The 13,818-nt window shown below is 37.8% G+C and overlaps 1 protein-coding gene across 10 annotated transcripts in view; it reads right to left on the bottom strand.

Annotated features, from left to right (window-relative positions):
- Positions 1-13,818, bottom strand: part of LRMDA (leucine rich melanocyte differentiation associated) — a 1,071,617-nt gene that overhangs the window by 68,942 nt on the left and 988,857 nt on the right. The gene's annotated exons all lie outside the window — the stretch shown is intronic.

Here is a 13,818-nt window from a genome sequence, read left to right as displayed (position 1 = left end):
CAAACATCATAGGTTCTCAAGAGCTGCGACAGACATGCCAGAGGTATCCCAAATCCCCACGGTCAAATCCAGTCTCATTATATCTCCTAGACTTTACTTTGGCATTCTCCCAACTAGTTACAGTATCATAATCCTCACATGCATCCAAAGTCCTCTCTCTGAATCATCTTTTAATGCACCCCTTCTTCATCTTCCAGAGAAAATCACTTCCCAAGTATCCTCGACCTTACCTCCAAAATCTCTCTCCTCTTTCCCCTGTATTTTCTACACCTTAGCTCAACTTCAAGCCCCTGATATCTTTTGCTTATGATATTATAATCATCTACTGGTCTTTTTGATGTCTTAATGATCCACTAATATGTATAAGCAATGTCGTAAATCTCTAGTATACATAGGATTATAGGATGCAAACCTAGAAACCAAGATTAAAGAGGCCAATGATAGGGCCTAGAAATGTGCACATTTAACACGCCTCACAAGGGGTCTGCATGCAGCTGGACATGAACCATACTTGGATAATCATTGTCCTACATGTTATGACTGCCTGAGGAAGAAAACTTTCCATCTTAGTAGGAGCAAATTGGCCTTTATTCAGATATCTAGCTTGAATATCTTTATTAGTTGTCCAAAAATAAGGAGTTAAAACTGTATCTGGGAGCCCCTACAAACCAGAGAGTGTCGGAGGAACCTCCATTATTTCCCCTTTTCCCTCCAGCCCTGTCCCAAGGCCAGTGCCACTCACGGACCTGATCTGCCTTGGCAGCCATGCCAGTGGCAGCAGCATAATCAGCTAAAACCCTGAGAAAAGATCTGTCTCCCTAGCCAGAGTTACAAGAACAAAGCAGCCTCTGCTGTCCAGAGAGTGTGGTGGAAATGGCCATTTCTTTTTTCTTTTTTCCCACTCTCTCTTCCCCAAAATGGTCCCAGTCACACCGAATTGTGTGACAGTGCAGAGACCTAAAACCCTGATAGAAACCTGATTTTCTAGCTAAAGGAACCAGAAAAAGGGTCTCTTAGGAGTCATAAAATATTGGGGAAATCTAAGAGAAGAGAGAGCTGGATAGGGAATCTCCTAATTCTGTGTATGATATTACACAAGTTGCAGAACCAACCTTGAGCTGTGTATATGCAGAACAAACCAAAACCAAAACCGAAACCAAAACAACACAGTAGAGGCTTGGAGAACTAATTAAGATATAAAGATATAAACCATGGCCCAAGTCTTGGATGAACTCTGGCTGATGCACACACCGGACCGCCTCAAAGAGTATAGCAAAGGCTATGAAAACTTCACTGGCATTGGAACCACCACCTAGAGAAGGCAAGACAGAATTTGTAGTGTGAACCTCACTGGATTGATTGCTAACAACATATTCCACAGAGTTTTAATGAGAACTATAGCTATATATACATAATATTATAAATGTCACTTCTGGTTCCAAGTAAGATGGAATAAGCACAATTCACCCTATTTCTGTCATAACTGTGATGAAAAACTCTGGAGTAAAACATAATAAAGCATCTACCAGAAGACTCTGAAAGGGGATCACCGTAGGAGAAGTAGGTGAGGATGTCAGTACTCCAAGGATGGCTCACTGGTGAGCTCCCTGTTTTGCTTTTGTTGTTTGTTTTGTTTCTGCCTCCTATACATAGCAGCCTGGGAGCTATAGCAGCCTCCAAACTTCCAATAGATGCAAACATAAAAAGCCCCTATGGAGAACAAGGATAAGAATTACAGTGGACTTCTTGTCAGAAATCATGCAAGCAAGAAGAGAACAGAGTAAAATATTTAAAGCAGATTTCTGCATTTCATGAAATTATCCTTTAAAGGTGAGAAATACTTTCTTAAACAAACAAATGTGAGATAATTCATTGCCAGTAGCCCTATTCTGTGAGAAATGTTAAAAGAGTTATTTAAAGAAAAAGAAAATGATATAGGTCATAAATTCAGATCTACATGAAGAAATGCAGAGCACCGGAGAAAGAATAAATAGGGGTAAAATAAAATATTCTTTTTATTTTTAATTGATCTAAAAGGTGACTGCTTCTTTAAAGTAATAATAGTAGCACTGTATTCAGTGATTATGGCATATAGATAACTGAAATGAATGACAGAGATTTCATAGGGGACAGGTGGGAATAATTATGAATATCCTGTTATAAGGTACCCACACTATTCATATTCAGTATTGGTACTGGCATAAAAGTAGACATATAGACCTATGGAACAGAATCAAGGGCCCAGAAATAAACCCCCACACACATCGTCAACAAATATTTGACAAGAGGGCCAAGAATACTCTATGGGGAAAGGATGGTCTCTTCAATAAAGGGTGCTGGCAAAACTGGACCTCCACATGTAGAATAATGAAATTGGACCCCTATCTTCACCACTCACAAAAATTAACTTGAAACAGATTAAAGACTTAAATGTAAGATTTGAAACCATAAAACTCCAAGAAAAAAAATAAGGAAAAATTTACATGACATAGGTCTTGCTAATGATTTTTTTGATATGACATCAAAGCATAAGCAACAAAAGCAAAAATAATTAAATAGGACTACATCAAACTAAAAAGCTTCTACACAGCAAAGGGGACAATTAATAAAATGAAAAGGCAATCTATGGAATGGCAGAAAATATTTGCAAACCATATAGCTGAAAAGGGGTTAATATCCAAAATATATAAAGAACTCATATAAATCAGTAACAAACAATCCAATTAAAATTGGGCAGAAGAATGGAATAGACATTTTTCCAAAGATGACAAGGTGAAAATATGGGCAATATCACTAATCATCATGGAAATGCAAACCAAAACTACAGTTAGGTATCACCTCACACCTGTTAGAATGGCTGACATCAAAAAGACAAGAGATAGCAAGTGTTGGCGAGGATGTGGAGAAAAGGGAACTCTGTGCGCTGTTGGTGGGAATGTAAATTGTTGCAGTTACTTATGGAAAACAGCATAGAGGTTCTTCAAAAAACTAAAAATAGAACTACTATATGAATCAGCAATTCCATTTCTGAGTACATATACAAAGGAATTGAAATCACTATGTTGAAGAGATATCTGGACCCCCATGTTCACTGCAGCATTATTTACCATATCCAAGACATGGAAACAGCCTAAGCGTCCATCAACAGATGCACAAATAAAAGAACAGGTGGTATCTATACACAATGGAATATGATTCAGCCATAATAAAGAAGGAAATTCTGCCATTTGCAATAATATGGATGGAACTTGAGGGCATTATGCTAATTGAAAAAAGTCAGACAGAGAAAGACAAATACTGTATGATTTCACTTAAATGTGGAATCTAAAAAAACTGAACTTGTAGAAACGTAGAACAGATTGGTGGTTGCCAAAGGCGGGGAGTAAGGGGATGAGTAAACGGGTGAAGGTGGTCAAAAAGTACAAATTTCCAGTTATAAGATAAATAAGTTCTGAGAATATAATGTATAGCATGATGACTACAGTTAATAATACTGCATTGTATATTTGAAAGTTGCTAAGAGAGTAGACCTTAAAAGTTCTCATCACAAGAAAAAAATTGTAACTACCTGAGATGATGGATGTTAACTAAATTTACTGTAGTAATCATCTCACAATATACACCTTTCAAATCATTATGTTATACATCTTAAACTAATACAATGGTATATGTCTTACAGCTCAATAAAACTTAGGGGGGGAAAAAAAGCCAGTCTTCATCTCTATCATAAATGTCCTAAGTTCACTTATCAGAGGAATCAGATCAAGGAAAGGTCATTTTAGGCCCTTTGCCAAAGCTTGAGAAGGAGTCTGTAAGGCTTATCATATCAGGGCTACTGCCTTAGAATTGAACACAGGGTCAGAGACGTGTCCTACAGAGTTAAAAAAAAAAGCATATAATGGAATAAAGAAAACATCAACAAGTTTTGACTCTCTGGTTTTAATATCATTTAAGAAAGTTGTAGAAAGGAGGAAGATATCAAGACCTCCTCATGATCCATATTAATTTATTAAACTGCCCATCTTTACATCTTGATGGATCCCAAAGGTAGAAATCAATAAGCTACAAATAAGGGTTTTTCAATTCTAAAGTGCCCCAAAAGTATGAATTACAACATCTTTTCTAATCTTTCTAAATGCTTCATTTTCAATTTCATACCCATTATTTCTACCATTGAGTCACTACTCCAGTGACAGAACTTCTTGTTCCTCAACGTGTAAGAACTGTCTGTAACCTGTTCTTTGAACTTGTTGAGAAATTATTTTTCACTGGGTTCTACTATATAAGTTGAAGTCGTCTTCAAAGATGACAACTCTATGTTGAGTTAAAGAAGCCTGTAACTCACACATACAGGATATCTCCAGGCTGTCTAAATCCTATGCCAGCTATTTCTGTCGAAGAAGAAATTTGTCAAACCATCAAACTGGTTCTTTTATTTCATGTAGACAAAACTGACCAAAGAGAGACAAAGTAATGTTTGGAAAGACTGATGAATCTAGAATTCACTTTAATTCACAAATTATATTCCTGACTTTGTCACGAATGTCATGCATCAATAATGTGAACACAGGTAAGATATTAAACCTACCTGGATCTCAGTTACAACATCTGCAAAATGTGTGCGTTGGCACAGGCATCCTTTAAGATTTCTTCCAGCTCTAACATTCTATAACTCTAGAAATGATTGACTCTTTCACTTTCTAATTCAGTATTTTTGTCTCATGTACAGTATTAAATACTTGACCTGGGTATACAATAAATCTCAGTGCAACATGAAAATAACACCACCACATGGTTTTATCATAGGATAAGTGTATAGCAGTATCATATGTCAGTGGATTCCAACACTAATTCTTCTAGTAAAACCAAATATGTTTGGAAAAAAGTCAATGAAAGAGAGAACTACCTATGGATTTCAGATTTCATCTAATAGCAGCTGAGAAGTCAAAAAAGAAGACACACCATTTTCCTCTAATTTTTCTCTGTTCACCTCTCTGAGATGCAGCTTCCTCATCTGTAAAACTGGGATAATCATAATTAACCTAAAAGATTGATAGGAAAACTAGATGAAACAATGTAAGTAAAGTGATTAGCTTAGAATGTTATTATTCATCAGAAATTCTCTGGGAATCATAATTGTTTTTGCTACAGAGCCTACTGGGTTGGCAATTTCTTAAGGAATCTTCTAATACCGGAAATTAAACAAGTTGAGGCTATATTCATCTAAATTTCAACAGGCCAGTTAATGGAAGACAAGAAGGGCTAAGACATACATGGTTCATATAGAGTATATTTTCAGTCTTAGGAAAGAAAATGAGGGACAAAACCCCTAAATGCCTTGGACCCTCTACACTTTTCTTTTAGGTACATGAAACAAATCAAGGAAACTTCCATGAAGAACACATACTATTCTTGAAAGTTTCAGATTAGTTTCTAGTAGGCTAGTTAAAAATCATAGCACTTAAGAGTTCAACCATTCCTTAGCAATCAGTGCTTCTCGTCAGGGCATTCTGGACATGGCAATTATTCACTGTACAGGGCTGCCCTGTGCACTGTATGATGTTAAAGGATCCCCAGCCCCTTCCCACTATCTGTGGGATCAGAACTGGTTACACAATTTGTGGTGCCTAGTGCATGACGAAAATGCCTGACTCCCTGCTCAAAACTTACTAAGAATTTCAAGATGGTAAGAGCAGAGAATTAAACCAAGCATTGGTCCTTCTGAGCAGGGAGCCCTGTGTGACTGCACAAGTTGCACACCCATGAAGCTAGCCCTGTGTGGGAGAAGCCTTCTCAGTCACTATAACCTCTAACTAAGCCCCTCTCCCCTGCCCTACATTGCCAAGTGCCTCTTTTAAGAACTTTTTAGTCCAAGCTATTGTCTTAGAGATAATAAAACTAGGGCCTACAAATATGCAAATTGCTTAAAGTCATATGGGCAAGAAAATACAAACGTAGGATTGAATCTCTGTTTTATGACTTCATTTTAGTTTTTTTTAAAAAATAAAAGCTTTATTGAGATATAATAAACATAGCATAACATTCACTATTTTAAAGAGTATATTCAAGCTTTTTCGTACATTCACAGAGTATACGCAAGCATCACCACAACTTAAAAACACTTTCATCAACTCAGAAAGAAATCTCATGCCCATTAGTAGTCACTCCTCATTTTTCTCCCAAACCCCTAGGCAACCACTAATCTTCTCTGTATCTCTAGAGATTCACCTTATACTACATGTGATCTTTTGTAATTGGGTTCTTCCACCTAGCAGAATGTTTTCAAGGTTCATCCAGGTTGTAGCATATATCAGTACTTCGTTTCTTGTAATTGACAAATATTCCACTGTATGGACACATCTTATTTATCAATCCATCAACTGTTGGAAATTTGATTGTTTCTACTTTTTTTTGGCTATTATGAATAATGATGCTATGAACATTCATGCACAAGGTTTTTTGAGGGGACATATGTTTTCAATTCTCCTGGGCACATACCTAGGAGTGGAATTGTTAGGTCATATGATAACTCTATGTTTAACCTTTTGAGAAACTACCAGATTGTTTTCCAAAGCAGATTCACCATTTTATATTCCTAACAGCAGTGTATGAGTGTTCCAATTCTTCCACATCCTTGCCTACACTTGTTATTGTCTGTCTTTTTTGATTATAGCCATCCTAGTGGGTATGAACCAGTATCTCTGAGGTTTTGATTTGCATGATGGCTAATGACATTGAGCATTTGGTTGTGTATTTATCAACCATTTGTATATCTTCTTTCAACAAATATATATTCAGATTCTTTGTCCATTTTTTAAATGGGATAATTGCCTTTTTATTATTGAATTGTAAATGTTCTTTATATATTCTGAATATGAGTCCTTTATCAGATATATGATTTGCAAAACACATTCTATGGATTGTGTTTTCACATTTTTGATGGTGTTTTTTGAAGAATACATGTTTCTTAATTTTGATGAAGTCCAATTTATTTATTTTTATTTTTTGTCCTTTGTGATTTTGATGTCATATCTAAGAAACCATTGCCTAACCCCAGGTTACAAAGATATACACTTATGTTTTCATCCAGGAGTTTTATACTTTTAGGTCTTATATTTAGGTCTTTGATCCATTTTTAATGAATCTTGGTAGGGGTTCAACTTTATTCTATTCCATGTGACTATTGAATTACCTCAGCACCATTTATTGAAATGACTGTTATTTCCCCATTGAATTGTCTTGGTAGCCTCATCAAAAATCAGTTGACTGTAAATGTGATGGTTTATTTCCAGACTTTCAATTCTATGCCATCGATCCATATGTTCATCCCTATGCCAGTACCACACTCTCTTGATTATTTTAGCTCTGTGTAAGTTTTGAAATTGGAAAGAAAGTCCACTGCATTAAATCCCTAAGATCAATTTAGGGGCATAGTGCTCTCCTCACATCCATGCTATTATGATGTAAATATTTTCTTTGTTTTTTCTTCCTTTTTTGGTGAGGAAGATTGGCACTGAGCCAACATCTGTTGTCACGCCTCCTCTTTTTGCTTGAGGAAGATTGTTGCTGAGCTAACATCTATGCCAAACTTCCTCTATTTTACATGGGATGCCATCACAGCATGGCTTGATGAGTGGTGCTAGGTCCATGCCCAGGATCCAAACCTGCAATCCCTGGGCTGCCAAAGCAGAGCACGCAAACTTAACCACTACACCACCAGGCCAGCCCCAATATAAATGTTTTCTTAATTTCATTTTCAGATTGCTCATTGCAAGTATATAGAAATACAATTGACTTTTATATATTGATCTTACATATTGCTTTTTAAATCACTTAAGATAAGAAAGGAGAAGAAATATGCATTTATGTTATCTTTTATTATTATACAATAATCTTTGCTGGTGTTCTTTGTTTTTTAATGTGGTTTTGAATTAATTATCTGGGGTCCTTTGCTTTCAGCCTGAAAAATTTCACTTGCTATTTTTTGTAAGGCACGTCTGATAGCAATAAAACCCATCAGTTTTTGTTTTATAAACAAAATGAATGACTTTATTTCTTATTCCCATTTGAGAGATAATTTTGCTGGATATAAGAATCTTATTTGACTGCTATTTTCTTTCAGCACTCTGAATATGTCATCTTACTGGCTTCTTGGCCTCCATTTTTTCTGATGAGAAGTTAGATGTTAATCCCTGCCCATGTAGGGAGAAGGAGTGAGGAGTTATTGCATAACAGTTATAAATTTTCTTCTTGGGGTGATGAAAATGTTCTGGAAATAGATAGTGGTGATGGTTGTACAATATTGTGAATGTAATTAACACCACTGGACTATACATGGGCAGGAATAGTTTTTGAGGTTAATCTTCAAGGTATCTTATGAACCTAGGAGAGTTCTTCTTACCTGTCTCTTTCCTGTGGTTCTCTCATAAATTTACTGGTCTCTGGTTTAGCTTTTTGCTTTCATAGAGTTATTAGCCTCTTCACAATTGCTTACTACCAAAATCTCCACTGTTTATGAAAGTGCCCTTAGCCTTGAACTCCCCCACATTCTGTTTCAAACAAAGTCAGTTCCTTTGGGGAAAGTTTCAGAGCTCTTTGTTCTTATGGACTGCCTCTCCCCATGGGGAAAATCTCTGAGCCGCTACTTAAGGCACTGGACAGGGTGTGGTAGGCTCTGGTCTTCTCAGCTTGCTTCTCCCAGTATGGAAGCTCCACCTCACAACCAAATTGAGACAAAAGCAATCAAGGCCAAGGCAAGCCCATTGGCATAGTGGTTAAGTTCATGCACTCTGCTTCGGCAGTTCAGGGTTCGTGGGTTTGAATCCTGGGCATTTACCTACACACCCGTCATCAAGCCATGCTGTGGCAGCATCCCATGTACAAAATAGAGGAAGATTGGCACAGATGTTAGCTCAGGGACAATCTTCCTCATCAAAAGAAAGAGTAATCAAGGCCCCACCATTACTAGGTTGCTTCACTTAGGGGAGAGCCTCTACCCTACAAGTGGGGGTTGGGTAGAAAAAGAAGCCCCAAAGTTATGGCTGCATTCACCAGGAATTTAACCTCTACAACTCAGTGTTGGAGGAAATAAGAAATGCTGGCAGCTTTCCCCTCTTAGTAAGATACCATATCCCTTGTTTGGGAGCTGAAGGGAGATGGAGCTCCACCTTCTTGGCCATGCCCGCCCAGGGTGGCATTTCCATCAAACTAAGCTGGGAAGGGGAGGGAGAAAATGGGTCATGTTTCAAGTGCCACAGAATCTCACTGTTCCTTATGAGTTTTAGTGGACTTTCTTGAATAAATATTTCTGCAGTTGCTGTATTCCCCTATGATCATATCCAGAGATGTTAAATGGTTGGTATTTTTTCATAATCTTAAAGAGTGATGCTTGTTTCACTGGGGAGCAGGCCACAGAACTCCTCACACTGCCTGTCTGGAAGCGGGTCTCTCTATTTATCTTTCCTTTGTTTTAACCATCCCCCGCTTCCCATTTTGATGCCTTGGGATTTTGGTTGATGAGCAAAAAGAATTTGTTGTGGTGCTATCATCCTGTCTTTAGGATACATTTCAGAGTTAGGTGACCTTCCATGTTTTTTCTTGTCTTCTATGACAAGAAGTTTAACTTTAAAATCCCTCCAGTTTTTCCAAACATATGCCTTACTTAAAGGATAGCTATTATCAGAGGTATATACCTGAAAATAATTAAAAAGTAGTAAAAGCAACTGAACTACCTAATTATAAACTCCCTGCTGAATCATCCCTCATGTGAAAAAAAGTGTTTGCTTTGTGCTAACTTTATGTTTCCTGGTCTATGCAAGGTTCAGAACTTTCTCTGAGATTCTTCAGAAAGATCCCAGCCTACTCTGCTTAAAAGCATGCAATAGCTAAATAAAACAGAAATATCCTCCAACACTCCCCCTTAAGGGTCAGCAATTATTAATGAAAAGCAAGCCTCAAAACTTGCCAGCCAGTGATTAACAGACATTTGCTCCGGAACAGTCACATTGTCTCAAATAAAAGAGATGAAGAAGGAAATTAAATTCTTGATGAAATAAATTTTGACTGAAGTGAGAAATCACTCTAAGAAGCTAATTTAAGGAAGATGAAATTAATTTTGGTGACATTTATTCTATTTAGCAAAAATGGTGACAAAACCTATAGTAGCTCTGTTAGCCAGAGATAAGAGGCGAGTAATTTAAGGCTGGGCATAGCCACAGTCCAAGGCGATTTAATCCTGCTGCTACACATCCCTTGTGACCTATCATTAAAGGTTTAAAGCAAAACTGACAATTATTATTAGCTAGTAATTGGATTTCGGAGATTCAGTATAAAGTTAGGATAATTTAAATGACTGTTGACATTGGAAAGATTATGTAAACGCTCTGAATCAGCTGAATTTATCAATTTATTTAGTCTTATAAAACTGAGCATACCCCAGCACCAGGAAACCAGCTCGGGGGGTAGTACTTTCTCGGAATTGTCCTCAGGGAGCTAGCAAAGGCTTGAACTCAGATTTTCTGAAGGTAACACCCAAACCTGCACGCCAAATCTCTGTCAAGAAGGTGAGCTTCTAATATCCAGCTCAGAACCATCCAGACATTTATCCTCCACAGAGGACCCAGTGAGTCATATCTCAGAAAATCAGGGCATCCGAGGAGAAAACTAAACTTGTCACAGGCCAACATTTTATGATATGGAGTTTTAATTATCAAAGCTGAAATTCAGAGACTAAAGATGGAATCAAAAACACAACCATCATTAAAGATTTATGGCAATGTCCTCTGGCCAGCATAATTCCTACAAGGCTACACTCCATAAATAACGATATAAACCCTGCCTGCTCCTTTGTCCAACCATAAGCACCAAGTTACACTGGATTACTTAGAGAAATGCTTTCCAGAGTTAGTGCTGCTAAGAATGTAATTGCATTAAAATCAGTAACATGGTGACATGTGGACATGGACACAACATGGCATCTCCACCAACTAAGGCAGATGCTACCATTGCTATTTGCCTTGCCTTTAAATGCTTTCTTAAAGGAAAGGTTTTGTTTCACTCTGAAAAAATTATATCCCCATTCTTATTGCTCACATTTGTCATATACTATTTAAACCCTCTCATGGACCTAAGGTTTTAGGACAGTATTATCTTACCCTATTACATTCCAGAACAGAACTCACTTAGAAAAAATGAGTTTTTACCTTAAAATTACCCAGATTTTTTGGCTTAGAAATTTCACTTATAAAAAATTTATCCCAAGGGATTATTTAAGGATATAGTCTTAGATTTAGCAGGCTGCATTACTCTTTATAAGACCAACAAAAATTTAAAATACCTAACGGCTAAGAATAGAAAGTTGGTTAAGAAAACTATGGTACATCCCTATGATGAAATGCATTGCACAAACATTAGAATTCATGCTCCAGAAGTGTAAAGACATTGAAAATTTTTTAATAGGTTGCTAAGTAATAAAAGCAAGGCTATAAAGAAGGATATGACTTTTTAAAAGAAGCCAAAGGAATTTATACTGGTTATTAAGTTACTGTCTCTCAGCTCAACTCCATGCTTCAATAATACGTCCTATAAAGCTGGGGCCGTGAATTGCAGATTACATTTCTCCTTTACCAGAGGACCCCTGTTAGGTTCTACCTATGGAGGACACTAAAACAAGACTGGAAGGCTGAAGGAGGGAGAAAGGACATGTTCCTTCCCGGTTTTTCCCATGCTCCCAAACACTAGTCTCATTGTGCCTCCATCATAGATGCCAGCACCATCTGCTAGCACCCCTTCCTCAGAGGTCCGGATCCCAGTTCTGTAAGGCCCCTTATCCAAGCTTCTAGGCTCTCTGAACTTCCAATCTCTTCCTTTTGTACATCCAGCCCTAAGGGTAGGATAGCTTCTTCTTGTAGTTACTATCTCCGTTATTTCAACATTCTCTCCTTGTCTTTCCAGTCCTCCAATACTTGTTTCCTATGGGCTGAAGTGTGTCCTTCCTCCAAATCCGTATGTTGAAGTCTGAACCCCAGTGCCTAGAATAAGACTATATTTGGAGATAGGGCCTTTAGAGAGGTGATTAAGGTAAAATGAGGTCATATGGGTAGGCCCTCATCCAATCTGACTGGTCTCCTTAGAAGAAAAGGAGATTAGGATACAAACACACAGACCTAGGGGTGACCATGTGAGGACATGAAGAGAAAGCATCAATCAATAAACCAAAGATAGAGCCCTCAGAAGAAATCAACCCTGCCAACACCTTTGATCTTGGACTTCTAGCCACATCTGTGAGAAGATAAATTTCTGTTGTTTGAGCAATCCAGTCTGTGGTATTTGTTAAAGCAACTCTAGCAAACAATTACACTGTTTAACAAATTCCTATATTAAATTATTTCTGTCAAAATAATCAGTATGCTAGTGCTCAGAATTGGTCCTAGGAAACACACCCCCAAAGCTGGGCCCCCTAGGATGTTTTGGACATATCCTTATCTTGTCTTTCTCGTAAACAGTTGCATCAAGTTAATCAAATTATCATTGTGGTTGACTGTGCCTACTGCACCAAGTGACTTGGGCAAACAAATGGCTGCTGCACTTAGCCATTAAGGCAGTAATGATGGCTGCAAGGACTGTGGAGTAGGAAGCTGTTGCTGGGTGCACTAGAGTACTTACAGAGAGAAAATGACACACCTGGGTCTTAAAATTTCAGCTCAAGTCACAAGGGAACCAGGAAGCCTCTATATCAGCCCGTAGTGAATATTTTATTTTGAGAGGCTCATATACCCACAGCTGGAAATGTTCCTGGTGACCCCAAAGCCCTGGGTATCATAGGGGTGGTATCATAGACATTGACCACTTGAACACTTGAGATCACAGAAGAACAATGGAGAAAGATATGGCCCATTACCCAAGTGACAGAAATTACACTGGATTCAAACTGCCAATTGCATTCAAAAATCAGAAAAGGAAGTCAGAGACAATCGGGAAAAGATCTTCATCTGTAAATGTTGTTTATATTCTGGGACTCCTAGCTCAAGGTCACTCAGATGCCACAGGCTTGGTTTCTTTTCCTATGTATCTTTCTGAGAAATGGTAATATCAGAGAACAAGTATTTGCACAGTATAAGTTTATCAATTAGTTAACATGATAGTGGGAGCATTCTAGCACTGACAGGCCACCAAGAGTTCTTGTTTGCCAAAATATAGACTTATCTCAATCCTGTTCATCCTCTCATCTTTGACTTTGAGAAACAGTTCTGTAGGTATGGGCTCTGCACTGCTGCCTGCTTCTTCTGTATGTCCACATGTCCACAAAGCCATGTTGAAATAGGGAGGAGAGAAGAGCTACTCTGTATCTTTGGTCAAAAAGCATATGACATGTTCTATTGTCTTTCTGTGCCACATGTCCTCTAAGAGATGATCATATGAGCATGAATATGTATATGGATACACAAAAATTCACAACTCATTACCTACTATGGTAAAGAAGACATGAGGAAAACTTGTGTAATAGAAAACCATGGATCATTTGAAGTCTTATTTCAGATTTCTAACTCACTAACTGTTTCAGATAGGGCTGCTCATTGAGAAATTATGAAGGTATTTGAGTTTACTTCATTCTTCTGGTTCTTTCTGTATTTTTGCTCAAAGAAGTAAACAAGAGGACAGCTAATAGATGAGCTTGAAGAGCAAGAAGTTGAAGTTGGAAAGATGATCCAGGTATGTAAGCACAAACGAATGATCCTTGGTTAAATTCTCCACTGGGTGCATTCTGTCACCAGAGTTCACCCAACTCCTCTAGCCGTCTCTCCTCTGGGAACCCCTCTC

The sequence above is a fragment of the Equus caballus genome, chromosome 1, assembly GCF_041296265.1.
Source record: "Equus caballus isolate H_3958 breed thoroughbred chromosome 1, TB-T2T, whole genome shotgun sequence".
Taxonomy (NCBI): Eukaryota; Metazoa; Chordata; class Mammalia; order Perissodactyla; family Equidae; genus Equus; species Equus caballus.
The sequence above is the reverse complement of the archived record's forward strand: the minus strand, read 5'-3'. Positions and strand labels throughout refer to the sequence as shown.